This window comes from Anabrus simplex, chromosome 2 (assembly GCF_040414725.1).
Source record: "Anabrus simplex isolate iqAnaSimp1 chromosome 2, ASM4041472v1, whole genome shotgun sequence".
Lineage (NCBI taxonomy): Eukaryota > Metazoa > Arthropoda > Insecta > Orthoptera > Tettigoniidae > Anabrus > Anabrus simplex.
In genome coordinates this window covers 691,379,682-691,397,621 of record NC_090266.1, presented here as the reverse complement: position 1 = coordinate 691,397,621, position 17,940 = coordinate 691,379,682, and positions in this window count along the sequence as shown.

The following is a 17,940-nucleotide window of genomic DNA, read 5'->3' as shown; positions in this document are numbered from 1 at the left end:
TAATTAAGTCTTGCAGCTCTGCCCGGATAACATTAGAACACCCTTGCCGGGCTAGTATCTCTGCCAGTCAAATATTGGAAGGTTAACTGCCACTGTGGATCTCACATAGGCTACAGTCACAGCTTGGGTTATTCATTTCACTGCTAGATGGCAGCAAATTGGGACTTTGGAAACAATGTGGCCTTGCATCAATTTATTATTATTATTATTATTATTATTATTATTATTCCTTTTTGAATGAGCTAACTATGACAACGAAAGTTAATCAAAATTCTGCGTAGGTTATTTGAGCTGCTTGAACGTCCTTATGAACTTTTTCCTTGCTCATAACTCTTTCATTCTTTGGTTTTGTTGGTGTTTTTTAGCTTATTCTAATCTCCCTCGACCCAATCCTGTCTTAAACTCTATTTGAGGATTCTCTTGCATCATTTCCTGAAACTTTTCCGCCATGATTTCAGAGATGTTGAAAGTTTCAGGATCTTGTTTGCCATATTTACTGTAGTGTTGGCTCTGTGAACTATGCTAGTTTTATTTTTTTATCCTTTCCAAGTGCCTACAAGAAGCTCAGGCGTGTTTCAATAATAATAATAATAATAATAATAATAATAATAATAATAATAATAATAATAATAATAATAATAATAATAATTGCTTTACCTCCCACTAACTAATTTTACGGTTTTCGGAGACACTAAGGTGCTGGAATTTCGTCCCACAGGAGTTCTTTTCCGTGCTAGTAAATCTACCGACACGAGGCTGACGTATTTGAGAATTTGCTAATACCACCGGACTGAGCCAGGATAGAACCTGCGAAGTTAGGGTCAGAAGTCCAGCGTCTCAACCGTCCGAACAACTCAGCCCGTCGTTAGTCTTAATACATACCTCATCATATACACGCGCCACACACGCTATCAACCATCACATAAACACGCAGTAGTAAATACTTCCCTCGTCACAGGATTGGCGTCAGAAAGGGCACCTGGCTGTAAAAGTAGGCCAAATCCACACAAACACACCGACACCAAGAAAATGACGGAGAAGGTAAAGAAGAAGACTCGAGGATACAAAGAGAGAAATTTATGTTAAAAGTGTACTTCCCTGCTTTTAATATTCTCTATCCTGGATTTAAAACATTATTTTAGTTCGAATTTTGAATGACTGAAGTATAAACTCCGAGAAACTGACATTGTTAGTATAATACTGTAGTTCCTTGTGATAGAAATATACCTTTTCAAATATCAAGTTTCCCTTTCAGTAAGTGTTGAATACATGAAATACCTAACAATAAACTACTTATTTCATTTGAAAGATTAATTAAATATTAACGAAAATCCACAGGCTGTTTCCAGTCATACTAGCGGATCAGGAATGGAATGAATGAAGCCCCCATTTAGAAGCGAGGATAGGAATTGTGCCGGCAGCCAAAGCTTGTCGCACTCCTCTGGGGCAAGTATGTGAGAGTGTTGCTCTAATGAAAGATGGCGGGGAAAATCGGAGTACTCGGAGAAAAGCCTGTCCCATCTCCGCTTTGTCGAGCATAAATCTCCCGTGGAGTGACCGGAATTTGAACCACGGAAGCCAGCGGTGAGAGGCCGACGCGCCGCCGCCTGAACCACGGAGTACCTGTGAAATGTTGATATGAACTAATAATATATTATCAAATATTACCTCATATTATTAAAAATCTTTGAGTCTGTAAAAACTTAGTTATATACCTATGTCTAAAAAGAGGTTTCCAATGTCTTTAAATAAGGTTTGAGTTGTATGTAGTGGAAGAAATAGTTTGAAATTGACATTTCCATTTAGCACTGAAAAACTTTCTCACGCAAACACTTCACACTTCTTCAAATCTTCAAAACAAGCTCGATTTTTATTACACTAGTTTCTATCAAGCTTCACAACAGCCAGAGAGAAGCAGATTGACCGCGAGCAAGGAGTAGATTGCATGCTCATTTGGCATTGGCTAAACAACCCGTCTCATATTAGGGGTAGAATTGGATGATGTGTTTTGCCCCGGGGTGGACGCAGACGGAGAGCAAACAGCCATTTCGGTAAGATTACTGAGCGTATGTCGGCCAGTATCCCTGGGATAATATATTTCTCCAAAATGAGGTAATAGCTAACCTACGCTTGGCCTGATGATTTAAATATTTCTTAAGACATGGAATTATTCTACAGTGTCTTCAATTGGACTCTATTTATTTGATTGTTTTATGAGGATTATGAAGAAAAACGAGTTTCGAGTCATAAGAAGTAGACAAGAAATAGCAAATCAAGTCTTTCTAACTCGAAGAAGGAAATTCTTCCATCTACCGATTGAATGCAAAGAATGAACTTCATTGTTGTTCGCTATTGACTTACAAATTCTTATAAGTTTACAAAATTTGATTTTTTTGGTCCACCTTTCCATACTTCATAGACTAACACCCAAAACTGTTTAAGAAATAACTTTAGTCACGTTTTGTTTTATGTACATATTTCGACCATTTTTGGTCATCATCAGCCACATATTATCAATAAAACATTGCAAATATCTAAAAAACCTATGAATAAATGGACAAATAAATGATGAGTGAAATGAGTGGGTGAAACTTTGTATTTAAAACACTCAGTGAAAAGTCTGTCATAAATGCTTATATCAACAAGAATAGCCTCATAATTGCATCGTGAATTTTAATGAAGAAATGAGAAGAAAGTTTTATGACTGACACTTCACTGAGTGTTTTAAATAATGTTTCACCCACTCATTTCACTCAGCCGGGTTGAGTGGCTCAGAAGGTTGAGACGCTGGCCTTCAGACCCTAACTTGGCCGGTTCGATCCTGGCTCAGTCCGGTGGTATTTGAAGGTGCTCAAATACGTCAGCCTCGTGTAGGTAGATTTACTGGCAGGTAAAAGAACTCCTGCAGGATTAAATTCCGGCACCTCGGCGTCTCCGAAAACCGTAAAAGTAGTTAGTGGGACGTAAAGCAAATAACATTATCATTTCACTCATCATTTATTTGTCCATTCGTGCATAGATTTTAAGATGGTTTCCAATGTTATATTAATTATATGTGGCTGATGAAATGAAATGAAATGAAATGAAATGGCGTATGGCTTCTAGTGCCGAGAGTGTCCGAGGACATGTTCGGCTCGCCGGGTGCAAGTCATTTGATTTGATTCCGGTAGGCGACCTGCGCGTCGTGGTGAGAATGAAATGACGATAAGGACGACACATACACACAGCCCCCGTGCCAGCGAAATTAATCAATGGTGGTCAAATTTCCCGACCCTGCAGGGAATCGAATCCGGGACCCCTGTGACCAAAGGCCAGCACGCTAACCATTTAGCCATGGAGCCGGACTATGTGGCTGATGATGACCGCAAATTGTCGAAATATGTACCTAAAACGTAACGTGACTAAACTTATCTCTTATATTTTTTTAAGTGTTAGTCTATAAAGTATTGAATGGTGGACCAAAAAAATCACATTTTTTAAAATCTACCGATTGACAGGGGCTGCCTGGCCGGGCGGTAAAGGCGTGCTCGGTTCGCCCGGAAGGACGTGGGTTCGAATCACCGTCAGGCAGTCTAAAATTCATGAAACAAGATTTCCAATTCCGGAGGTGCAGATGGCCCTGAGCTTCACTTAGCCTACACCAAAAATGAGTACCAGGTTAATTCCTGGGGGCATAGGCGGGTTGGGTAGAGTGTTTAGTGCCGAGGTTACAGATAGAGGAAGCCTTTACCTTCCACCCCTCCAAGGGCCTTCATTGCCTGTACGGAGATGACATTGCTTTTTTGCTACTCTTCTTAATTGAGAAAAATTATAAACTCACAGAACTATTCCTTGACAGAAGTCTCGATCCGTATTTATATCGTTCTCTAGTTTTGGGGGAAACAGCATTCACATTCATTAATCTTTGCTGTGAAATTGTTGTGGTCCTATAGTATTCCATGCGTAATTTGTACGTTATCTACTTTCACAGAAAATCTGCATTAGAGTTCTATACAAGCACTCTTTGTTTTGTTTTTCGTTATTTAACGTTCTTTGACTACAAATATGAAAATGGTGTTGTGATATTCCTTAATTTGACTTACTTCGTTGAAACTGCTTGATGATGTATTGCTTTATTTTTGTGCTATTTGCTTTACGTCGCACCGAAACGGATAGATCTTATGGAGACGATGGAATGGGAAAGAGCTAGGAATGAAAAGGAAGCGACCGTGGCCTTAATTAAGGTACAGCCCCAGCATTTGCATGGTGTGAAAATGGGAAACCACGGAAAACCATCTTCAGGGTTGCCGAGAGTGGGATTCGAAACCACTGTCTCCCGGATGCAAGCTCACAGCTACGTGACCCAAACCACAAAGCCACGCGTCAGGTATATATTGTATTGCTTTTGGAGTAAATTAAACTAAAATAGGAACAATTTTTACAATTTGCTTCACGTCGCACCGACACAGATAGGTGTTATTGCAACGATGAGACAGGAAAGGACCAGGAGTGGGCAGGAAACAACCGTGGCCTTAATTAAGGTACAGCCCAACATTTGCCTGGTGTAAAAAATGAGGGCTGCCGACAGTGGTGTTCGAACCCACAATTTCTCGAATATGGAAAAGAAATAAAATGAAATATATCGACGGCTTACTTCTGAAACCTCGTATCTCTCAATGCACTTCCTATCCATTTTCTTCTTTAAGACTGGTCTCGCCTCCCAGCCACATATGGATGTACAGTCCATCAGGACAATTTTCGTTGTGTTCATTTTCCTGTGGGAGAGTGAAACGAAAATGAACCTTACATACATTAAACTGTTGGAGTGCTTAAATTCGCCATGAAAATAACATCCCTACAATACGGTGTGGTAAGGTCCATTTTCCTTTACACATTAGCATAGGAAAATGAACATTACAACAAAGGTTCTGATGGATTGCATATAAATATGTGGCTGGGAGGCGTGACCAGTCTTAAGGAATATAATAGGTGGGAAGAACATTGTAGCATACGAGGTTTTAGAAGTAGGCCGACGATATGCTTTGTATAATTAATTCAAAGAAGGTTAAAATCAGCTGGTTAGAGGAAATAAAGCAGGACTTAAAAGAAATGAACATCACAGAAGATACCATCAGGGATCGCAAGGCTTTCGGAACTCTGGTTGCAAAGCACACGTTCACGGAAAAGGCTAAAAGAACCACAGGGAAACAATGGACGGAAGAACGCAAGAAACAGCATAGCGAGTTCATGAAGCGATTTTGGGAGAAGAAGAAAGGAAAACCATCATCAGGCTAACAAGTTTTAAACCCGCTCTGTAAACGGGCATAACGAAGACAAAGAAATATAGTATATATCTCTTATACTCAGTTTTCCCTAAATTCAGGAATTATTTCGTGGTAAATGATGTGAAGCTCATACAATCTTTTTACTATTCCTGTTATATATCTTTTATTTTTTTGCTAGGGGCTTGACGTCGCACCGACACAGATAGGTCTTATGGCGACGATGGGATAGGAAAGGGCTAGGAGTTGGAACGAAGCGGCCGTGGCCTTAATTAAGGTACAGCCCCAGCATTTGCCTGGTGTAAGAATGGGAAACCACGGAAAACCATTTTCAGGGCTGCCGATAGTGGGATTCGAACCTACTATCTCCCGGATGCAAGCTCACAGCCGCGCGCCTCTACGCGCACGGCCAACTCGCCCGGTCTGTTATATATCAGTGGCCCCATGGTGTAGGGGTAGCGTGCCTGCCTCTTACCTGGAGGCCCCGGGTTCGATTCACAGCCAGGTCAGGCATTTTTACCTGCATCTGGGGGCTGGTTCGAGGTCCACTCAGCGCACGTGATTACAATTGAGGAGCTATCTGACGGTGAGATTGCTGCCCCGGTCTAGAAAACCAAGAATTACGGCCGAGAGGATGCCTCGTGTTGACCACACGACACCTTGTAATCCGCAGGCCTTCGGGCTGAACAGCGGTCGCTTGGTAGGCCATGGCACTTCGGGGCTGTTGCGCCATGGGGTTTGGTTTTTTTCTTTTGAAACCTCGTATGACTCAATACTCTTCCTGCCCATTATAATCCTTAAGACTGGTCACTCTTCCTAGCCACATATTTATATACAGTCCATCGGAATAATTTTCGTTGTGTTCGTTTTCTTATGTTACCGTGTAAAGGAAAATGGACCTTACCATACCATATTTTAGGGATGTTGTTTGCATGGCGAATTTACCCATTCCTACAATATAATGCATTTAAGGTTCATTTTCTTTACACACTGGCATAGGAAAATGTACACAGCGAAAAACTTTCTGGATATAATAAGTAGGAAGAGCATTGGGACATACGAGGTTTTAAAAGAAAGCCAACGATATTCTGAAATAGCTGTAGAATCCTCTACCACAAAATTGTCTGAACATGTCATTTTAACAGTTAAATTGTTTCTCCTTGAATGAAAGATTTCACATATTCAACGCTATTTTTTATTCTTTCGCAAGTTCATAATAGCTATGCGTGAATGAACTTATCGAACGCGAAACACAGGTACCTATAATTAGTGATGCCAAATATCTAGTCATGATTTGTACGTTAATTAGTCGAATTCGTTTTAAATATTCTGCACACCGCAAAGTGATCATCATGAACGACAATTTCAGTCTTCAAACTTCACGAGATATGATAGAGATTTTCAGAAATAATGCAAGCTTACTTCAGGATATAGGAGATGGTGCGCGCTGATAACAGCCGAATGTATTGAATTTCCATTCAAGGTTATTTATGTAAAAATGTATTCTTAAGTTCACTTGCTTTCCCTTATCGACTTGTCTATCTGATATTACAGAGGATGACATCAAAGAGCGTCCTCTAGATATTGCTGCACTGATCAGCTTCTTGTACGAAATCACACATAAATTTCAGTGATTTTATGGTCAAACATGTTGTGGTATAAATTTTCCCAGATTCTTATTAATTTAAATACCTGTATCTCGGTATACTTAGCGGTATTTTAAGCCATTTCTTTTCATTTTCGACTCAGTCAATTTGTAACTCTTCGATTCTTCAGTCCGTGGAGTTAGAAACTATATGAAAAGGAAAACATGATAACATAATTATACTTGGAAAAGAAACAACTTAATTATGTAAGTTGCATAGGAAAATGAAAACAACGCATATTGTCCTGGTGGACTGCATATCGATATGTGACTGAGAGGTGTGACCAGTGTTAAGGAAAATCGTTGGCTTACTAAGAAAACCTTGTAACTCCCAATACTCTTTCTGTCCATTATTTCCCTCAAGACTTGTCGCGCCTCCCAGTCACATATTGATACATAGTCCATGAGAACAATTTTTTGTGTGTGTTCATTTTCCTATGTAATGTGTAAAGTAAAATGAACCTTAAATACATCATAGTGTAGGAGTGCGTAAATACGTCCCCAAACATACATTCCTATAGTAAGGTACAGCGAGGTTCCCCAACGAAAATTGTTCTAATCGACTGCATATCCATATGTGGCTAGGAGGCGTGACCAGGCTTAAGGGAAATAATGGCTAGGGAGAGCACTGGGAGATACACTGCTTTCTTATTAAGCCAACGAAATAATGGATAAGAAGAGCATTATGATATACGAGGATTTGTTTCTTCAACGACGGTATATCGTAATAATTATCAGGATGACAAGAATTAAGTCGATAACAATATTGTCGTTGTTAATCTAATAAATCTCGTACCTCCAGGAATCTGAAGTTAACAGGATAATAATTAGATAATAATCAGAAAATAAATAATAAATGTCATTGTGAATGTTTATAGAAAACTTTATTTTGCTGTTAATAATTAAAAATTGAAAGTGATATACTGGTAAAAGAAATAGATTTGCGAGGCGTTAGCATAAATTCATTGTCAGGTCCTTTGGAGATTTGAGGTTTTGTGAATAACTTCGTTTCCAAGTAATAAACTTACAAGAATTTGTGTTAATACATTGAAACCTCAAAACTCGTATATTCAATTTTACGAGGTTTTGTATTAACAGAAATATTCACATTAACATATTTGTGGTACTTTCCTTCTGTGATTTGCACGAAATTAGATATTTGTTGGACCGTAAGGTTCCATAGATATCTCAAGAGTGATATTTTTTATTCAGTTGTGTACCTTTTTAGGCCTGGCTGCAGAACATTTAAAATCTCGATATCGAGGGTCACTAGAGTTACGAGATTTTGGAGTGCCAGTGATCATATGCCACTGTCTACAACATATTCAATATAATACGTCCCCATCAAAACAAGTCTCGTATTTCGGGTATATTAATGTTCAACAGAAAGTAGAAGATTGCGTAAGTAGGACCCTAGTATATTTTTCATACTAATTATAGTTCCATAACGTGATGGTGATTATTGATTTAATGGAAACTGAAAGTAAAAGGCGAACATCCCCTAATTTCAGTTGTGAATATTCCTTGGTAAGTCATAATAACAACAACAACAACAACAATAATAATAATAATAATAATAATAATAATAATAATAATAGTCTAATAATAATAATAATAATTTATGTCATTTCCTGTTGCTATTTTTATTCCTTTATTTTCCGACGTCAATGTTGCTGTCGCTTACTCCTTGTTCTTCTGTTCCCATGATGTAAGTCTGAGATCAATGGGGTATGAGTGTGTTTAAATGCGATAAGTCAGTGTCGTTGATATCCGGCACAGTAACGATCTTCTGGGGGGGCACTCTTCCGACACTTCGGTGTCACTTGAAATCTAGAGACATTAAAAGAATGTCATTGATACTAATTTTTATTCTATTACTTGCAAACTTACCTGTTATTTTCATGAATGGGCGATGTAAGGATACCTATAACAATATTGTGCATTTTCAAGTACGCTAATACGCAACAAAAAAGCCAGCCCAACCTAGATTTTCTCGATTTTTCTATTTGAGGAAGTTATCAATTGATCTATATCGACGACCTAGTTCTAATATCACTTATCTGACAATGCTGTTCCTTCCTATGCTTTGTTTTCCTTAAGGATGGTCACGCCTCCCAGCCACACATGGATATGCAGTCAATCACAACAATTTTCCTAGTGTACATTTTCTTATCCTCATCTGTAAAGGAAAATGAACCTTGAATATTGTTTGTATGACGTATTTACGCACTCGTACCGAAAAATGTATTTAAGGTTCATTTTCCTCTACATATCAGCATAGGAGGAGCCTCCGTGAATCAGACGGCAGCGCGTCGGCCTCTCACCGCTGGATACCGTGGTTCAAATCCCGGTCACTCCACGTGAGATTTGTGCTGGACAAAGCGGAGGCGGGACGGTTTTTTCTCCGGGTACTCCGGTTTTCCCTGTCATCTTTCATTCCAGCAACACTCTCCATTCTCATTTTATAGCATCTATCAGTCATTAATAAATCACTTTGGGAGTGGCGACCCCATCGTACTAATAGCCTATATCAGATTCTTTAATTACATAGCTGACCTGGTCAATGACTGAAAAACAGGTTGTAGATTTTCATTTTTCATTTTCATCAGCTTAAGAACACCTCAGGAGCGAAGAAAAATTAATTTTACTGTGGAGAGTTACCGGAATTAAATTGACAGTGGAAACTGGAGATCCTGGCGAAAACATGCCCCGTCTCCACTTTGTCCGGCACAAATTTCACATAAATTTACTGAGATTAGAACCTAGGGAACAACTGACGTCTAACCACCCGAATTATGGGGAGGCCATCACTTGATCTATACGCAACATCGTAATTACAGACGAAATCTGTAGGTCTACAGCTTTTATTCAGAAACGTTACTCACCACTGTGGTGTGTCATCAGTGAATTAGTTTAAATCGACAGGGAGGGAGTTCGTGGAAAACTGATGTACCTTTTATACATAGATGTCTGGGATGAGAGAATGGGAAGCAGACCCCAGAGAAATTGGTGTAATTCGACTTTTTAGCTATCTTAACATATCGTCGCTTCACCGGTAAAAAGGTTGTAATCCACAAAGCTCTTCCTATCTATTATTCTCCTTAAGACTGGTCACGCCTCCCAGCCACATATGGATATGCAGTCCATCAGAACAAAGTTTGTTGAGTTCATTTTTCTATGCCTATGTGTAAAGGAAATTAACCTTACTGTACCGTACTGTAGGAATGTATGTTTGCATTACGTATTTACGCACTCCTAGTGTATAATGCATGTAAGGTTCATTTTTGTTTACTCGTGGACATAGGAAAACGAACACAACGGACATTGTTCTGATGGGCTGCATATCCATATGTGGCTGGGAGGCGTGACCAGTCTTAAGGAGAATAATGGATAGAAAGAGCTTTGTGGAATACAACGTTTTACCGGTGGAGCGACGATATTAATTGCATTATTTCATAGTTGTTGACGAATCCACGATACTTTTTGAAAACTGAGGTTTGTGACAGAACATTACAACGCAGATTCATTACGAATGTATACAGTGTGTATGTATGTATGTATGTATGTATGTATGTATGTATAGATGTACTTCTGTATTTATTTATTTATTTATTTATTTATTTATTTATTTATTTATTTATTTATTTATTTATTTATTTATTTATTTATTTATTTATTTATTTATTTATTTATTTATTTGAAATTTGAGTGGACAGGTGTTGACTCACGATGTAAGTTTCCGACTTGCGAGTGTACACTTTCAACAACATTTATTTCAAAGCTGTAACTAGTGTCAAGTTACACCTTACTTTGCGAATGACTCAATAAAACTTCAATGACCTAGCTCTTTACAACTCTGGTCTTCCTTTATAGCTAAGACATGGCCGATGATGTGGAGTGCTACAAATTGGCAATGAACATAGTTTTATCCATAGCTATATGCTTTCTAATTCATGTCACGATATTCCTATCATTTTGTGATCGTTAACTAGAGCACTTCAGGGACTGCTAACTATTTTTATTGCTTATAAAATTTTATGGACAAACTTGCAACTAGCCGCCAGCGCTTGTTCAGTTTCGTGCCCATAAAATAAATCGTTATAATAAATAGATTACATGATCCAACTTCCAGCGAAATTACTCGCAGAGGAGTATTTAACAGCTGACAACGACTCTCCTTAGAAAATAAAGCCACTTTGTCTTCTTGTATGGACTGAAATATCACTAGGTTGAACGGTGCTAGACTGTATTTTCTTAAAGCAACCATCAGTAAGGCACAATATTATACTTTATCATAATGGAATTAATATGTCAGCCCCTCTACAAAATGTTCAATCCCTCATGTTTGTGTGTCTTTTCGTATAGTACCGATACCTTCAAGTATACAAAATTAACAAAAATGTGTAATTCGCAGGGAGTTTTCGATCCAAGGACAACAAAAGTTAAAATATTCTGGTGCTTTGCTTTTCAAAACATATCATCGCCCCTATGCCAAAACCGCGAATGAGACAATTCTCTTCCTATTCATTATTTCCCTTAATAGTGGTCACAACTTCCAGCCACATATTGATACACAGTCCATCAGAACAACTTTCGTTGAGTTCATTTTCTTACGTGCGTATGTGAAGGAAAATGAACCTTCCTGTACCATACTGTAGGAATGTATGTTCGCATGGCATATTTACCTGCTCCTACAGTATGATGTATTTAAGGGTTCATGGACCTTACCATGCCGTATTGTAGGGATGCTGTTTGTATGACGTATTTACGCACACCTACAGTATAATATATTTAAGGTTAATTTTCCTATACACTTGATCATAGGAAAATGAACACAACGACAATTGTTCTGATGGGCTGCATATCCATATGTGGCTGGGAGGCGTGACTAGTCTTAAATAAAATAATGGATAGGAAGAGAATTTAGATATAGGAGGATTTAGAAGTAGGCCCTACGCCGTCGATATATTTTAATTGACACATACAGCTCATTTGAGACTTGACTTATCCAGACAACTACTGTCTAGTCAAATGGCTTAACAGCGAAGAAATGAAACGTTCACACACAAGTCAGTCGTGAAAACAGCAACATTTTGAAAGTGTTAAGTTTTCTAACAAAATGTCCTTTTGCAGACCTGGACATAAATAATATTACTATAAGAGTTTATTTTAAAATATCACATTTGAATGCCATTGCCGTAATTACATGTGCCGTAATTACATGGGTTGTACCTTTCCTTCATTACGAGGTAGATTTCAAATGTCTGTAAAACAATTTCACCGAAAACGTACTCATGTTAGTCAAACGTTGAACAGTTATCTAAACAGCAAACTAACTTGATCCGGAGTGACCCGGACACGAATCCGGACAACATCGGGTAAGATCAGGAACAGCGCATAAAGTCATATATGCATCTCGATGGCTTACTTTTAAAAGCACGTATCTCCCAATACACTACCTATGAATTTTCTTCCTTAAGACTGGTCACGCCTCCCAGCCACATATGGACGTACAGTCCATCAGAACAATTTTCGTAGTGTTCATTTTCCCATGCTACAGTGTAAAGGAAAATGAACCTTAAATACCTTAAACTGTAGGAGTGCTTAAATTCGCCATGGAAACAACATTCCTACAATACGGTATGGTAAGGTCCATTTTCATGTACATGCTTGCATTGGAAATTGAACACTACGAAAATTGTTCTGATGGACTACATATACATATGTGACTGGGAGGCGTGACCAGTATTAAGGAATATTATGGGTAGGATGAGCATTGTCAAATACGAGGTTTTAGAAGTAAGCCAACGATCTGATCTTCAAGACCATGGAACTAAAACTATTCTCCTCAAAGTACAACTTCTCAAAGGTAAGAAGGAAGAATTATAAATCAACCAAAGTACTAAATTCTAGAAACTTTGATAGTCATCCATAGTAAATACATTGTCACCTATATATTTTTGACCCAGGAATTTTCTAATCGAATTTCTGGATAGAAACTTGTGCCGGAATTTATTTAAATGCATTCTTAAATAAGAGTTAATCCTTATAAATATATATTATATGGTTATTAAAACTTCTTCCATAAGGAGGTTGCTGCAAGGACAAAGTATAATAAACAGAAACAAATATGTAGGCCTATACGTCGAAGGAGACATGAAAACTGCGTGTCTATTAGTTTCTAAAGAAACAATAGCAATTATTATACACAACTTTTAACTGGAATTATTATATACAACCTGTAAACACATTCAATAAAATGACATCCTTAGTAATATTATTTCGTTACAAAACTTTCCGAAGGTAATAACTTCCTCAGACAAGACCGTGCTGTTACAATGACGCCCTGTACCCCATAACCTGTCACTAGTCAAGCCAGAAGTCCGGGTCAGGAAGTCTCTGCGAGCGCCTGTCATTCCTACGAAACAACAACTGAAGACTGTAGTAAGTTATATCTGGGGTGGAACTTGAATAGGAAGTTCGAGGGCTCGGTGACTACTTCTCCAATGTCCACTTTCTAGAGCACAAGTCACTCATAGGTTATGTTGATCAAGATTTGAGCTCAGGAGTAAAAGTCGAGAGTTGGCGACTATTACTAATTAACGTAATTGATATTAAGTTGATAGACAGGTGTTCCACGACAATGTCAGAGTTATCAGATTTAAGGAACGCAAGCAAAGCGCTGTGAGTTAAAATATTGAAATGTAAAATAACTACAGAAAATAGTTTCTTTCTGGTGGATATGCATTTGTGGTACAAATATTTTAGGCTAGATAAACAAGGAGCACTTGATTTAAGTTCGGGTCTTTTTGAAAGTGACTGGAAAAACACCCCTTTGGAAAATGTGGCTCAGATTTTGAAACTTCATATTATTTCTTTTTTGTCTTAAGCTTGCTCTTCTTTGGAGCAGTACAGAGAAGTTAAATAAAATATCATGGAGTGCAACATAAGATCTCCATGCGGCGACTTCTCCCGCTTTGTTTATGAAACCAATTCGCTTTAGTAAGAACTTCATAACGTTGGCTTTCTTTTAAAACCTCGTATGTCCCAATACTCTTCCTACCCATTATATTCCTTAAGACTGGTCACGCCTCGAAGCCACGTATGAACTGTATATGCAGTCCATCAGAACATTTTTCGTTGCGTTCATTTTCCTATGCGGGAGTGTAAAGGAAAATGAACATTAAATACATTATACTGTAGGAATGGGTAAATTCGCCATGCAAGCAACATCCCCAAAATATGTTATGGTAAGGTCCATTTCCCTTTACACAATAATATAGGAAAATGAACACAACGAAAATTATTCTGATGGACTGCATATAAATATGTGGCTGGGAGAAGTGATCAGTTTTAAGGATTATAATGGGTAGGAAGAGCATTGGGACATACGAGGTTTTAAATGAAAGCCATCGATAAGCAGTTACATTATGTATATAAATTGTCAGCATTAGCTCAAAGAAAACTGCATTTGAAACACTGTTTTTTCTATTATAATTTCCTATTATAATATTGCATTTGACGAAAAGAGAAAGAATGTTGTGAACAATCGTTGGAATTGTGTGTCTACTAAACACCACGCCTGTGAGACTTACCGGGAAGGTGGCTTTGTTTGGCTTCTTGTCTTTTCTACCTTTATCGATAGTCTGTTCGATTATAGGCTACATGTAAAGTCATACTAGGTGCACGTGAAGAATTACGTTGCTTTTGATAACTGTAAATAAGCTGAAATCAATGCAGAAGTTTTTTTGAAATTAAGAATAAGAGAAAGAGAGTTAAACATGCATCAAAATCGCACGCTAAAACTCGCGAAGCGTGCTTTTGTAGGCTATATCAGATATTATTTTATAATCAAACGTACAAAAAATTGCCGACAAGGAAATATTCAATTATAAACCTTTTCGAAACGGTGGATAGCTGGCGGCTGAAGAGATGATACTTGGAATCCTACTACCTGCACAATATTTTCATTCTATATCAAACAAGGGGATTTTGAAGGGAAGCCATCTTCTTCGACGGCCAATTTTTGTGCGGTTGAGTGTATGTTGGATATTTTTCAATTTAATGTAATTTGTCAGGTTTTTAATGACGACGTTCTCTTTCAGAATATCAAATAAGAGATAAATCTCTGTGTATTGTTCCTCCATAAGAGTTTTACAAAAGTCGAGGACTGATGCGACCAATGATGGCTACACATGTTGTTACTTGTGTGACTTCTAGATAGTCTTGCTGAAGTAACGACGGCACCTGAGGGATCTCGTGTTTATATCCGAGTATTTTCAAATGGATTAACTATACTAAAATATATTTTGTGGGAATTATTTGTATTATGTCATCGTTCCTACGCCCGTCTCCATGGCTAAATGGTTAGCGTGCTGGTCTTTGGTCACAGGAGTCCCGGGTTCGATTCCCTGCAGGGTCAGGAATTTTAACCAACATTGGTTAATTTCGCTGGCACGGCGGCTTGGTGTATGTATCGTCTTAATCATCATTTCATCCTCATCACGACGCGCAGGTCTCGTACGGGAGTCAAATCCAAAGACCTGCATCTGGCGAGCCGAACGTGTCCTTGGACACTCCCGGCAGTAAAAGCCATACACCATTTCATTTCATTTCATTTCATTTCATTTTTTCATCGCTCCTATGTCCAAACCCCTAAGACTGATCACTCCTCCCAGCCACATATTGATATGCAGTCCATCAGAACAAATTTCGTTGAGTTCATTTTCCTATGCTGAAGTGTAAAGAAAAATAAATCTTACTGTACCACACTGTAGGAATGTATGTTTGCATGACATATTTACCCGTTTTTAGAGTATGATGTAGATATTTAAGGTTCATTTTCCTTTACACTGCCATTAATTTATGACCGTAGTCAAACTTTTCAAAGAACCAGTTTGTGTTCCTTCAATATTTATATATCTAAAGATCGAACGAATTGGCCGTGCGGTTAGGGTCGCGCAGTTGTGAGCTTGCATTCGGGAGTCAGAGGATTCGAACATCCACTGTTGGCAACCCTGAAAATGGTTTTCCGTGGTTTCACGTTTTCACACCAGGCAAATGCTGGGGCTGTACCTTAATTAAGGCCATGGCCACGCCTATCCATTTCCTATCCCACAGTTGCCGTAAGATACACCTATGTCGGTACGACGAAAACAAATTGTAGAAACATTAAATGTGTCATTTAATGCCATTAATATTTTTTTTGAACTTCCAATTATTAAGTTTACAAAGCGCCCTTTGAAACAGCATGTTACGTACGACACAAGGCCTCCTTCGTCCAATCTGACATTCTTTAAATTTTGTACTTCTCTCAACATTATACCGTAGTTCAGAAATGGTTAAATGGCATCATTTAATCGTCTGATAGCTACAATTGTTTATCTAGTTATATTTATAACACAAGAATTGTACGTCCTGGATAACGACTGCGGATTTTTTTCACCAATGTCAGTGTAATGTTTAATAACGATGCGAAATACTGTTCTTTTTGTAATAGCCTACTCCGCAAATATGTACAAACAGAACGAACAAATGAAACTACCTAAACATTTACATGGACATTATATGAACATATCGATGGCTTACTTCTAAAACCTCGTATCTCCCAATGCACTTCCCATCCATTTTCTTCCTTAAGAGTGGTCACGTCTCCCAGCCACATATGGATGTACAGTCCATCAGAACACTTTTCGTAGTGTTAATTTTCCTATGCTCACGTACAAAGGAAAATGAACCCTAAATACTTTAAACTAAAAATGTGCTTAAATTCGCCTTGAAAATAACATCCCTACAATACGGTATGGTAAGGTCCATTTTCCTGTACACGCTAGCATAGGAAAATGAACACTACGAAAATTTTCCAATGGACTACATATAGACTACACACCGGACTGGGATGCGTGATTAGTCTTAAGGAATATAATGGGTAAGAAGAGCATTGTCACATACGAGGATTTAGAAGTAAACCAACGATATTATGTGAGAAGTATAGGCCTAAACCCATATATTCCGTTCATCCATCTCCGCTTAATTATTCGTGAAACAAAACTTATTTTAATTACCTTGATATGAATAATAAATCCTCTTACATGAAATTAACTGCATCAAAGTAATGACAAAGCTGTAAGAGCCATTAATGATTATTTCAGAAAACAGATAATCAGTATTTAAAATGTACATTTAGTCTGCATGTTATAGCCTATTCGGTCACATACATACATACATAACTTACACACGTAGAAATCATTGGAAAGTTACCAGCACGCCAATTTAGAACACTAACTTCTTAGGAAATCAAAATCGGCATATGCTGTTTAGGTCATAACTTCCTAAATAATACTAATGCTTGTTATGTTTCTGCGAGTGCCAAATAACTTTAATTTGATTTTTGTAGTGTTTGAAACAGACATTAATAAAGACATTAATTCGTTAACAATCCCTATTTTTACACCAATATTTAACAGAGAAATATACTTCCAATTTTAAGACTGATAAATATAGAACATACCAATGCAATAAATTAAAATGGTCTCAAGTACCCTCATAAGTGTCTGTGCGGATAAAAACATGGTGATTATGTGTTTGTGTTGATATCCTCATCGTGTACGTTCAAACAAGCCAAAGTAATGTTCTGGAACATACTAGAAATAGTAGCAATTTTGCCTCCCTAAATTTTCCCTGAAAATCTACCAAGGAAATATTACGAATGTTTGAAATGGCGTAATATTCCTTCAGAACGGAAAAATAACTTTCTAGCCATGCAGAAACGTCAGCATCGAGACTACCCAATACTGATTATGGAGCAAGACATAAGCTGCAAAATTTTGGTTACTTGACAGTCGAAACATGTAACCCCCTATCCTATTAACACAATATTGTAGTGTGTATCCTCTGAACACTTGAAAGTAGGCTACTTATGTTCTCGTGGTTTTTTTTTAATTATTTACATTTTATCTGTTACCTTCTTCAGCTTATCCCAGGTTTATCCTGGGCTCGGTGGAGCGACCCTGTCTCATTTTGGATTTGGCCGGT